A 13041-nucleotide genomic window follows, 5' to 3' on the forward strand; every position below is an offset into this window, starting at 1 on the left:
CCAGAAAACTTTCTGTCTCCATCTGTTTCCTGGGAAGACTAACTTAAGCCAGTGGGTTTGGCAGAGCTGTCTAAATGTCCCACATAATGCATTCTTTCTTTCTTCCTCTGTAATATGGCATGTAATGTATCATAATAAATCACTCTGGCTGGGTGTGGTGGCTCACACCTGTGATCCCAGCACTTTGGGAAGCTGAGGCAGGCAGATCACCTGAGGTCGGGAGTTTGAGACCAGCCTGACCAACATGGAGAAACCCCATCTCTGCTAAAAATACAAAATTATCCAGGTGTGGTGGTGCATGCCTGTAATCCCAGAAACTCAGGAGGCTGAGGCAAAAGAATAGCTTGAACCCGGGAGGTGGAGGTTGCAGTGAGTCGAGATCACTCCATTGCACTCCAGCCTGGGCAACAAGAGCTAAACTCTGTCCCAAAAAATAAATAAATACATAAATAACACTCCATCATTAGTACTTAAGTTAGCACAAGTGGCTTCCTGTTATTTGCAACCAAAAGGGCTCTAACTAACATATTATTTGGTTATGATAAATTTCTCAAAGTAACTGATGTTACACAAGAACGATACATTTTTAAGATTTTAATCCCCATTGCCACATTATTCTTCAGAAATATTGCACCAACTTACATTCTCATTAATAGTATGCCAAAGTAACCTTTTCTTAGACTCTGTCCAACTCTGATATTATCCTTTTTTCACTTTTTCATTCAATAAATGTTTACTGAGTGTCCACTATGTGCCTGGCTATGTACTAGGAGCTGGGGATAAATCCTTACCACAATGGAGCTTCCATTCTAGGTGTGAAGAGATAGACAATAAACAAGATAAGTAAGTGGTATTGTACACTAGAAGGTGGCAAATGTCATGGAGACACATGACACAGGAGGCAACAGGCAGTGCAGGAGGTGAGGGGCATCCATGTTAAGTGCTGGGGTCAGGGATGCCCTCTCTGAGAAGATGGCTTTTCAGCTAAGATTGGAAGAAGGTAAAGGAAAAAGGTGTAGACATACTGGTAGGGGTGGAGGGGGGTTCGAGGGGAAGAGCATCTGGGGCAGAGAAAACAGCCAGGACCAAGTTTTGGAGACTGGAGTAAGCCTGTTATGTTCAAGCAATAGCAACAAGGCAGTATGCAAGAGGCAAGGGCAAAGGGAGCAAGTGGGAGAGTGGGGGATGAGGTTAGTGAGGTAATGAGGGCTGCCACATCATCCTGAGGATGGTGGCTTTCTCTTGGTGAGATGGAGAGCCACTGGAGAGATTTCAGCAGAAGAGTAAATTGTTCCCATTTATGATTTGAAGGGCGCACCCTGGCATTAAGAGAAGATTACAGGCAGGCGCAATGGTTCACACCTGTAATCCTAGCACTTTGGGAGGCCGAGGTGGGTGGATCACTTGAGGTCAGGAGTTCGACACCAGCCTGGCCAACATGGCGAAAACCTGTCTCTACTAAAAATACAAAAATTAGCTGGGCATGGTGGTGCGTGCCTGTAGTCCCAGATACTCTGGAGGCTGAAGCATGAGAATCGCTTGAACCTGAGAGGCAGAGGTTGCAATGACCGAGATGGCGGCACTGCACTCTAGTCTGGGCAACAGAGGGAGACTCTGTCTCAAAAACAAAGAAAGAAAAAGAAAAGAAAAGACTACAGCCTTGCATCACTTAATGATTGGGTACTATTCTGAGAAATGCATCATTAGGTGATTTCATCATTGTGTGACCATCATAGAGTGAACTTAGACAAACTTAGATGGTGTGACCTACTACACACCTAGACTATATGATATGGCCTATTGCTCCTAGGCTACAAACCTGTACAGCATGTTATTGGACTGAATACTGTAGGCAATTGTAACACAATGGTGTTTGTGTATTTAAACACAGAAAAGGTACAGTAAAAATACAGTATTATAATCTTACAGGACCACTGTAGTGTATGTGGCCTGTCATTGATTGAAACATTGTTTTGCAGCACATGGCTGTATAGTGAAAGTAAAATTGGAAGTAGGATGTGCTGGCTCTGGCAGTGCATACACTAAAATTGGAGCTATATAGAGAAAATTAGCACGATCCTGTGCAAGAATGACATGCAAATTCCTGAAGCATTTGATATTTTAAAAATACATTTTTAAAAATATTAGAACTAGGAGAGCAGGTAGAAGACTTTGTCTATCTGCTTGACCAAAACTAGTATTTCTTTATTGTTTATTTTGCATCCAAACATTTTACATATAAATTGGTTGTTTGTATTTCTTCTATTGGGAATGGCCTATTTAAGACATTGGGTGATTTTTCTATTAGAATATTTACCTTTTTGTATGAATTTTCAATGATATTAAAAATGTAGCTCTTTTTCATATATGTATAGTTCTCTGTCCCCAGTTGTTATTTCAGTTTAATGCTGCTTATGATTCTTTTTAGATAAAGACACGTTTCATTTTTATGAGAACAGATTTTTAAAAAACTTTTTTTTAGGGGTTCTATATGTAATATCATACTTGGTATTTTGCCAAGATTACTGCTTCAGTCTAGGCTTTTTTGTTTGCAAGAAATAGAAGCAGGGTTAATTAAAGGGAAATTAATTATAATACAGGGGATTTGAACTGGAACCCAGACGTAGAAAATTTAGCCAGGCTTCATGAGATATTGGGAACCAGGAACTGAAACCTTGTCCAGAATCAAAACATCTTTATCCATTTCTCTAAGCTTGCCTTCTCTCTCCTCTCTGCTTCTCTCTAAGCAACTGCTTCATTCTCCTTTCCTCCTCTTTGATAAGTTGTTTATCCATACACATCACTCTGATGTAGCCACCTCAGTTCCAAAACCACTGACAAGTGGACTAGTATCTCTGTGCCCCAATTTCAATTTGTGGGAAACAGAAGCTGATTCACACAGTTCATCTAGTAGATTGGCTCGTCCAGAGGTCAAGTTCCTGTCTCCACCCATCTCCCAACAAATGAGCTGTGGCCAGGGAGTATGGAAGTCACAAGATACAAGGGGCTTATCTTGAGGGGGGCATGTACAGAAAGAGCTTTTCTCACTTTTCTCACAGGGAATATGGGATATGTGTTGAGTCTTTGCCATAAAAGAATATAATCCACATTCATATATTTTATTCTAGTACTTTTATGGTTTTTAAACTTTCCATGTATCTAAAATAAATTTTTGTGTTAGGTATGCTTTAGAACTCTCACATTATTTTATATTGTATTTTATTGCAAAAGGTTAGCCAGTTGTCCCAAAAAGTGATAGAAAAAATAAATTGAACATGTGCCCAAATTGCTATTGAAATGAACCAGATGTCTTAATTTTTAGATTGTTTAAAATACTTTTGACAAGTATGGCTATTTAAATAATGTTTATCTGATTGTTGGAAATTTATCATGGTTATATGTTTGTTGTTGTTCCTTACCAATTAAAAAACAGACCAAAGGCTAGGATCATACCAACATGATTACTCTACATAATGGCTCATCAATACAAAAAGGATATGGGAGCCTCCCCGAGGCCACCATGTTTACAAAATCCTTGTCCAGAACTTGGTGAAGAAATAGCTGTTGGTCAAAGGGTACAAATGTTCAGTTATAAGATGAAAAAGTTTTGGTTATCTAAGGTACAGCATGGGTGGTCGTGGATATGTTAATTAATTTGATTTTGGCAATCCTTACACAATGCATATGTATAACAAGTCATCACATTGTACACCTTGAATATATAAAATCTTTGTCAATTAAATATTTTTAAAAATCACTCAGAAAGTTTTAAACGTAAAGTTTCCCATGTTGAAAAGAAAAGAAGTTAAAGAGAGAAAGAAAGAAAAGAAAAGGAAAACCCAGCTGACTTCAGAAAGGCACCATCAGGCAAGTGACAACCATATCTTTCCCATCCTTTTTTACCTGTGAAAAAGGAGGGTCTGTACACTGAATAAATCAGAGATTGTAGAAGCAGAAACCATTCAAACAAATTTTACGATCTGACAAGATTGTTATCATTATTTATTTCTAGAGGGTGTGTCATTGCCCAACAAAATCATTTTAAAGTTCATTATATCATAAATTTTTAAAAAAAACCTAGTCAAATAACTGTAGCCAAAATGTCACAGTTGAAGTAGATGATTTCTAATGTTTCCTAATGATTTTTAATGTTCCTACAAATGTAAAAATCCTTTACAAACATAAAAGATCTAGTGAATTTACTGATTTACCAGTTTCCCATGTAAAAATGCGTTGGGCTGTATGAAACCATTAATCAAATATTGTATTCCCCAAAGGCATTTAAAATCCACCAAAGTCAACACCTTCAAAGACTAATTTACCAAAGGCTCATTAAGAAATTAGCACACATTTAAAAATTATTTCAATAGAAAAGCAAACTATTTCTGTATAATGTAAACCATGAAGTGGACACTGCACGTGAGCACACGATAATATGATTTCCAAGAAAGTATTATCTTAGGACTGGGCAGTGACTGAAAGAGGAGAGGGATAGTCATCTCTTTTCCAATTCTGTAATGGAGACTGTAGAAAACATTTTAAACAGCATATTAAAAATCTTTTTAGCAGCTTTTTTGAGATATAATTGACACCTGGTTGACTATGCATATTTTAAGTGTAGAATTTGATACATTTAGACATATGTGTATACCTGTGAAACCATCACCACAATCAAGGTAATAAACATATTCATCACCCCAAAAAGGTTTCTTTTTTTTTTTTTTTTTGAGATGGAGTCTCGCTCTGTTGCCCAGGCTGGAGTGCAATGGCACGATCTCAGCTCACTGCAACCTCTGCCTCCTGGGTTCCAGTGATTCTCATGCCTCAGCCTCCCAAGTAGCTGGGACTACAGGCACATGCCAGCATGCTTGGCTAATTTTTGTACTTTTAGTAGAGACGGAGTTTCACCATGTTGGCCAGGCTGGTCTTGAACTCCTGACCTTAAGTGATCCACCCACCTTGGCCTCCCAAAATGCTGGGATTACAGGCGTGAGCCACCGCGCCCGGCCCCAGAAAGTATTCTTTGTGTCCATTTGTAATTTTTTCCTCCAGCACTCCCCAACCCCAGAAAACCACTGATCTCCTTTCTGTCACTACAGATTAGTTTGCATTTTTAAGAATTTGATACACATGAAATCATACAGTATGCAATCTTTTTGGTCTGGCTTCTTTCATTCAGCATAATTATTTTGACATTCATCCACGTCATTGTGTACGTCAGTACTTCACGCCTTTTTATTGCTGAGTAGTAATTTATTGCATAGATATACTAGTTTATCCATTCACTTTCTGATGGGTATTTGGATTGTTTCCAGTTTGGGGCTATCATGAACAAAGTACTATGAACATTCATATTCAAGTCTTACTATGCACATATGTTTCCATTTCTCTTACATAAATACCTAGTAGTAGAATGGTTGGGTCAGACAATAAATGCATGTCTAACTTCTTAAGAAACAACTAAACTGTTTTGAAAAAAGTTGTGCTATTTTACATTTCTACCAATGGTGTATGAGAGCTCCTGTTCCTCCACATGCTCATCAACACTTGGTATGGTCAGTCATTTTAATTTTAGCCATTCTACTAGTGTGCAGAGGTACCTTATTAATCTTGAGTGAAAGAACACAAGGAGAGAAAAAAAATTATTAGTGTTGTTTCAGTCTAGCAAAGATGCCTTGAGTGAATCTCATGCTCCTTGGATCCCTAAAGCTGCCCTGGTTCTTGCTCGTGGTGAGCCTGGCTGTTTAGCTGATTTTATGAAAAACAGGCTTTTCCTCATCTTGTACTGGTAACAAATTTCACCCATCCCCCTTACTGCAGCATCTTTATCTCTAGATTCCATTGCCTCTAAACCAAAATCTATTCCTCTTATAATTTGGACATATGAGCCAATAACTCCACTTTTTGGCTTACTCTAGTTTGAGTCATGTTTCTGTCAGTCACAACTGAAATCACCCTGTGCCCAGTCTTCCCCACATCTGTTCTGTGTGTCAGGTACCCAGTGCCAAGCATAAGGCCTGGGAATCAGCAAGTACTGAATAAATAAACTAGTATCCTCTTAAAAATAAGAGACATTTTAGGCTGGGCATAATGGCTCACACCTTTAATCCCAGCACTTTGGGATGCTGAGGCAGGCAGATCGCTCAAGCCCAGGAGTTTGAAACCAGCTTGGGCAACACAGTGAAGCCCCATCTCTACAAACACTTTAAACATTTGCTGGGGGCATGGTGGCGTGCATCTGTGGTCCCAGCTACTCAGGAAGCTGAGGTGGGAGGATTGCTTGAGCCCAGGAGGTTGAGAGTGCAGTGAGTAGAGATCATGCCACTGCACTGCAGCCTGGGCTACAGAGCGAGGCCCTGTCTCAAATAAATAAATAAATAAATAAATTAAATAAAATAAAAGACACTTTAACCGAATCTATAGATGACAAAAAACTGGAAGGGTTGCTTTGAGAGGCATAGTGCTTAAGCACACCTCTTCTGGAGTCAGACTGCTGGGTTTGAATCTTAGCTCTTTCATTTATTATATTACCTGTGTGACTCTGGGCATGTAATTAACTTCTGTGTGTCTCAGCTTCTTCAATCTTAAAATATTGATGATAATAAGACCTGTCTCATAAAGTTGTTAAGAGGATTACATAAGTTAATTTACAAAAAGCACTTAAACAATGCCTGACACATGCAAGTATTTTTTGATTTTTTTTTTATTTTCATGCTAATAATTTTTTTTTTTTTTTTTTTTTGAGACAGAGTTTCACTCTTGCTGCCCAGGCTGGAGTGCAATGGCACAATCTTGGCTCACCACAACCTCTGCCTCCCGGGTTCAAGCGATTCTCCCGCCTCAGCCTCCAGAGTAGCTGGGATTATAGGCATGTGCCACCACGCCAGGCTAATTTTGTACTTTTAGTGGAGACGGGGTTTCTCCATGTTGGTCAGGCTGGTCTCGAACTCCAGATCTTAGGTGATCTGCCTGCCTCGGCCTCCCAAAGTGCTGGGATTACAGACATGAGCCACCGTGCCTGGCCCATGCTAATAATTTTTGAATGATAGAGTTGAGATGGAAAAGGTGTTGATATGCTATCAATGAATGATATGCTAAAACCTCAGTTACTCAGTTACTACATGAAATGCCTAACTTCCCTGAGAAGCAGTTTTTTTCTTCACCATTTAACCAGGCAAATATAAAGTCTATATTCAGGCTCAAATACCTGGACATTAGACAGTTTAACGGAAGTTCATGGATTAAGGACTCCAAGTCTTCCCACTCCATATCTTGCTTTGAAAAAAGAAAATATGAAAAAATAAAAAAAATTTTAAAAGACCCTGAGTTAGGAAGTTGACATGAGATTAGCTGATGTCAAGTTCATTTGGAGCTGGTAAAATGGCAAGGCTATCATAAAACTTTCAAAGATGAGACTCCATTGCTAGAAGTAGTGTGTCTTAATTATGGAAGATTATAATTTTTGAGTTCTCTCCTCAGCACCCATCAAAATAGAGTATGTACTCAGCACTTTGATGGGCTGGAAAGCCCTGGAGGAGGATGAGAAGAGACAACCATGTAATCTGAAGAACAGTTGAGAGCCTTTAAAAGGCTTGTTCTGAAATAACACAAGATGCAAAGCAGATGAAATAACAGTCTTCGGATACCAGAAGTACTGTCCTGTAGAAGAGGGATGGGACTTCACCTGACTTGCTCCTGAAGCCCTGGGAGGAAAGGCCTGGTGCAGACTCCAGCCCAGTGGGAGACATGCTCTTTCCCAGCGGCAGCTGCCTGGAGGGCCACAGTCCACTGGCCCCAAGAGGAGCCAGGTAAATGTCATTTCAGGGACACATGAACAAGGAATTCTAAATGGGAGATAGGTGGATCATTCAGGAATGCTCTGTTTCATTTCCTATTCTAAAAACACATGACTCTTTTTTTGAGATTTTTGTTTAGGTTTAAAGGAGGATAACCAAACACTAGACCGATGAATTGCACTTTTTAAAAAGTAGAAGCAGCTGCCTGTTGGCTTTTGCTCTAAAGTTCCATGGGAGTGGAAAGAGGCATGACTGCTTCCCAGGACAGATTGTTCCCAACTGGTCTCACATTCAGGATTGTGCCCATGTGGTCAAAGTTGAGTCTACTTTCCGTATTGCTGATGCCTGTGGCCATAGCCATGGAAGGACGTGGAAGAAGCCGTGGTCCTGCCCCTGAGTAAGATGAAGACTTGTGAAACCACTGGGTCATAGTTTTTCATTTTGGTCACTTGCTGTCAGCCTTGGAGGCATAGGAAACAGAGTAGATGGTGCAAATCCGCCTGCAAGCGCATTTTCTTTCTAAAGAAAGTGTTGCCAGACTATTTGCTCACAGAACAACCACTGGCTAGATGAGCCCACACTAAGTAAACACAAAGGAATTAAATCAGGCAGATCCGAATTCCTCTGTTTATTTACTCCACAGTGAAAATGGCTTACTTTTTCTTTAAAAAAAGAACTTTGTTCTCAAAAGCTGCCCCACCTCTAATGCTACTTTTTTAAAAAGAAAAAATATACATATAAGAAGATACATTAAAAGGCTATTGTTCAAAAAATCTATTTCTTGTACGTGGTAGATTTAAATAGTAGTGAAAAACAGCCCATGAAATCTTTGATATACATGTGTGTTTGTAGGGAAAAAAAAGTAAATATCAGGCTGTGCGCAGTGGCTTATGCCCATAATCCCAACATTTTGAGAGGCCGAGGTGCAAAGATCACCTGAGGTCAGGAGTTCAAGACCAGCCTGGCCAACATGGTGAAACCCCGTCTCTAAAAACACAAAAATTAGCCGGGTGTGGTGGCAGGCACCTATAATCTCAGCTACTCGGGAGGCTGAGGCAGGAGAATCGCTTGAACCTGGGAGAAGGAGGTTGCAGTGAGCTGAGATCATGCCATTGCACTCCAGCCTGGGTGACAGAGCGAGACTCCATCTCAAAAAAAAAAAGATTAAATATCTTGTAGTATAGAAAATCTTAATTAAATACACCTTGTTTAACTAAATAGAGGCAGCAAGAGGGGTGAGTTGCCCTGGATTATTTTTTTTGTTTGTTTTGGGGTTTGTTTTTTCTGATTATAAGAGCAATATATGATCATGGTAGGAAAATCTGGAATATTATGAAGCTTTCTATGTTCACAGAATGAATATAAAACAAAAAAGTACATGTTTTAGGTGGCTAGTTTTACATTTATTAAATGTATTACTTAAAATAAAATGCTTTAAATGCCCTAACAATAAGTGCTGGCTGGTTAATCTCCCTCTGAGGATCTCAGAGCAATTTACCAATACCCCTGCTCTGACTGTAAAAAGGGTATGATGAGTCTTCCGGACTTTAAAAGCATATTGATCCTTTCAAGCTCTTCAAGTACTCAGCACTGATTAATTCATTGGAAAGTAGTCTCAAAAGGGCATTGTTCTGATGCAGTCTATGCTTATAACTTTGTGGACTCCTTTGCTGGCAACCAAGACCCACTCAGAAAATTCTGGGTCAGAAAATAGAAGGCTAGCATTTAAAGATCCTCGGTTAAGTATATGGCCAATTCATTTTTACTAAAATTGTGTTCCCTTGGGCAGCACATATACTAAAAAATTGGAACAATACAAAGAAGATTAGCATGGCCCCTATGGAAGGATGAGACACAAATGCATGACACATTGCATATTTTAAAAAGAAAAATTAATAAATAAAATTATTTTGCTAATGGGGTTTCCTTCTTTGCATGTCTATGAATTGGAGACAGTTTAGCGCTTCCTAGCAGTCCTGAGCCCTGGGACTCCCTAAGTGTGGTCCCTGAACAAGCAGCATTAATATTACCTGAGAATAGCAATCTGTATTTCAATAAGCCCTCTAGGTGATCCAGAAGCACATGAAAGTTTGAGAATCACTGTCTTAGGTGTTTTCCCCCTGAATGTAGAAATTAGCTCTAATTGACTCATGCTGTCAGACTTCATTTACGTGTGTATACCTGGATCTGGGGGATGATTATATGGGGACACATGTCCATAAAAATTCTCTGAGCTTTACACTTAAGATACATACATTTTACTGAATTTAATTAAACCTAATGAAAAAAACAACACTGCTAAATTATATTTCTAAGAAAGTTGGTTGGGTTCAGCTTGTCTCTTGAATAAAGGTGGTGAGATCCAAGGGCCTTGCCCATAGCATCATTGCCATGATAAGAGATTCCATGATACTGACAGCCAAGGACATCTGTGTGTAGCAACCCCAAAGACATATACTGACATTGTTTATCAGTAAGTCAGTCTCCAAGCAATAACCTCAACTTGTTTGACATCATCCTGGGATACATCTCTGAGTTGTGGGGCACAGCCACAGGAAACCCTAACATGAAACCAAAAGGGGCAGGTAGAAAAAAGTGCTGGACTTTTAAACTGGAGAAGGAAAGCATGAGAAACCTAGGAAGCAGTGATTAAATGCAGCCAATCAGGTGGTACGTACAAGTGTTGGGCAAGAGAGAAGCTGTGGTCAAAGGCCGTGAGAGACACAGCAAGGACAGCAGAGCTGCCCAGGCAGCCTCTCTGCTGACATAGTCCATAGAAGAGGGTTGTGGGAAAGAGGGAGGAAGAATGACACATGGGCCAAGAAGAGCTTCACAGGGCCACAGCTTTAGCAGGTGTCTGTCTGCTCTCTTGGCCCTAAGGATGAGGTGGAGACCCCTAAGAGCCCTGGTGTCAATTGTGCATCCAGTCTCAGAATCACAGAAATTCTGTTCCTCAGTGCTGAAGTGTTTTGTGTGTCCCTAAAGGAAAAGCACTCCCGGAGCTGCCAGGTTCCCATCCTGACCCATGAAGAACTGTCTTCTTGATTAATCACCCCCTCTTCCACTGTCATGCAGGGAACTCACATTAGGCTTTGTATCTGGGCCCATTTTTGCTCATTGCCACACTGCTGGGAAATGGGGGCCATCCACAGTGAACTGCAGTGAAAGAAAAGTTGAAGAAAAACTGCACCAGCAGGTGGACCCAGAGTCCTGACTATACTGTGCCCATGTGCACAGCTGCCTGGATGCTCTCCCAGCCAGCTCCTGAGTCCTCAGAGTTGCTTCTGCTTTTCCTAGGCTCCTTATGTGAAACGTGACTTTTTTTCATGGAAGTACCCCCCATAAAGTATTTCTCAGTCCTGCCCTGCTCAGTTGAAATGTAAATAAATTTGAAATTGTTCCTATCTAAATCAGTGAAGTGTCCCTAAATTTCCTAGACCATTTCAACCTGAAAAGCAGTTCTAGGCATTTTGGGTTTTAGCTTCTGATGTTTCAATTTCATATTTCACTATGGTGGATGTTTGTTAGTTCCCTTGGCTACTGAGCATCCAAACTTTATTTCGCTGTTGGGTGAGTCTTCCATTGCATAAATCTTGGTGAGAAAAGGCCTCCCTCTCACTACAGAATTTCAAGGGGAGGGTACGCATTTCTCCATCCCTGAGGAGTCAGCATGAGGAGCTTGGGGGCTGAGCTCAGCCAATCAGATGCTGCCACTTGCAGCTTTAACTCCTGAGCAATAATGCAAAGATCAAGACATCATTAAGAAATTATTCACTGGCCCAGCGCGGTGGGTCACGCCTGTAATCCCAGCACTTTGGGAGCCTGAGGTGGGTGGATCACAAGGTCAGGAGTTCAAAACCAGCCTGGCCAAGATGGTGAAACCCCATCTTTACTAAAAATGCAAAAATTAGCCAGGCGTGGTGGCGGTTGCCTGTAATCCCAGCTACTTGGGAGGCTGAGGCAGAGAATTGCTTGAACCCAGGAGGTGGAGTTTGCAGTGAGCCGAGACTGCACCACTGTACTCCAGCCTGGGTGACAGAGCAAGACTCCATCTCAAAGTAAAAAAAGAAAAGAAAAGAAAAGAAAAGAAAAGAAAAGAAAAGAAAAGAAAAGAAAAGAAATTATTCACAGGGCTAACAGTGCAGAGTCTAGTGGGTAGTGGGTAGGGCCAGTGTCCACCAGCAGGTGAACTAGTGGCAGCTTCCTAGCTGCAAACTCTTTGGATTACAGCTCTTGGAACGTCCTAAAAATTCCTGCATGGCATGTCTTCTTAGTTCTTTGTCCCAAATTCTAGCTTTTCTTCTCAACTGTAGGCTAAATCAGACTCTAAGCCCATGTTTCTCTGGTTTTGGTCTCTGTCTGAGATACACAAAAGGAGGCATAGCAGCTGGATCAGAAGCACTTGAATTAGATGGCAATAAGTGTCCTTTTGTTTTCAGTAATGCTTTTACTGTCAATCATTAGAATAGTTCAGATTAGTTTGTGTTTTAGTGTTAAGCCATTAATTTATTATTTTTAAAATTTATACTTTAATTTTAGATTCAGGGGTACATGTGCAGATTTGTTACAAGGGTATATTGCATAATGCTGAGGTTTTGGCTTCTACTGATCCCATCACCCAGATTGTGAACATAAGTATCCAATAGGAAGTTTTTTCAGACCTTGTCCCCGTCCATCCCTGCCTCTTCCTGGAGTCCCCAGTGTTTATTATTCCCATCTGTGTGTCCATGTCTACCCAAGGTTTAGCTCCCACTTATCAGTAAGAACATGCAATATTTGGCTGTTTCTGCATTAATTTGCTTAGGTTAATAGCCTCCAGCTGCATCCAAGTGACTGCAAAAGATATAATTTTGTTTCTTTTATGGCTGCATAGTATTCCATAATGTGTATGTACCACATTTTCTTTATGCAATCCACCATTCATAGGCACCTGGGTTGATTCCATGTCTTTGCTATGTTGAATAGTGCTGTGATGTCCTTTTGGTAGAATGATTTACTGTCCTTTGTGTATATACCCAATCACGGGATTGCTGGGTTGAATTGTAGTTACATTTTCAGTTCTTTGCAAAATCTCCAAACTGCTTGCAGTAGTGGCTGAGCTAATTTACATTCCCACCAACAGTGTATAAGCATCCCCTTTTCTCTTTATCCTTGTCATCTGGTTGTTTTAACTTTTTAATAATAGCCATTCTGACCAGTGTGAGAGGGTATCTCATTATGATTTTGATTTGCATTTCTCCAATGA

At 40.4% G+C, this 13041-nt stretch overlaps 2 non-coding genes across 2 annotated transcripts; both read left to right on the forward strand.

Annotated features, from left to right (window-relative positions):
* The first annotated feature begins 2018 nt into the window (after window positions 1-2018).
* LOC112208451 (U6 spliceosomal RNA) lies at window positions 2019-2124 on the forward strand. The gene has a single exon (XR_002942936.1). It is a non-coding gene; the product is annotated as a U6 spliceosomal RNA (small nuclear RNA).
* A 7445-nt stretch (window positions 2125-9569) lies between these two features.
* Window positions 9570-9678, forward strand: LOC112208435 (U6 spliceosomal RNA). The gene has a single exon (XR_002942920.1). It is a non-coding gene; the product is annotated as a U6 spliceosomal RNA (small nuclear RNA).
* Window positions 9679-13041: the final 3363 nt, after the last annotated feature.

This window comes from Pan troglodytes, chromosome 13, assembly GCF_028858775.2.
Source record: "Pan troglodytes isolate AG18354 chromosome 13, NHGRI_mPanTro3-v2.0_pri, whole genome shotgun sequence".
NCBI lineage: Eukaryota > Metazoa > Chordata > Mammalia > Primates > Hominidae > Pan > Pan troglodytes.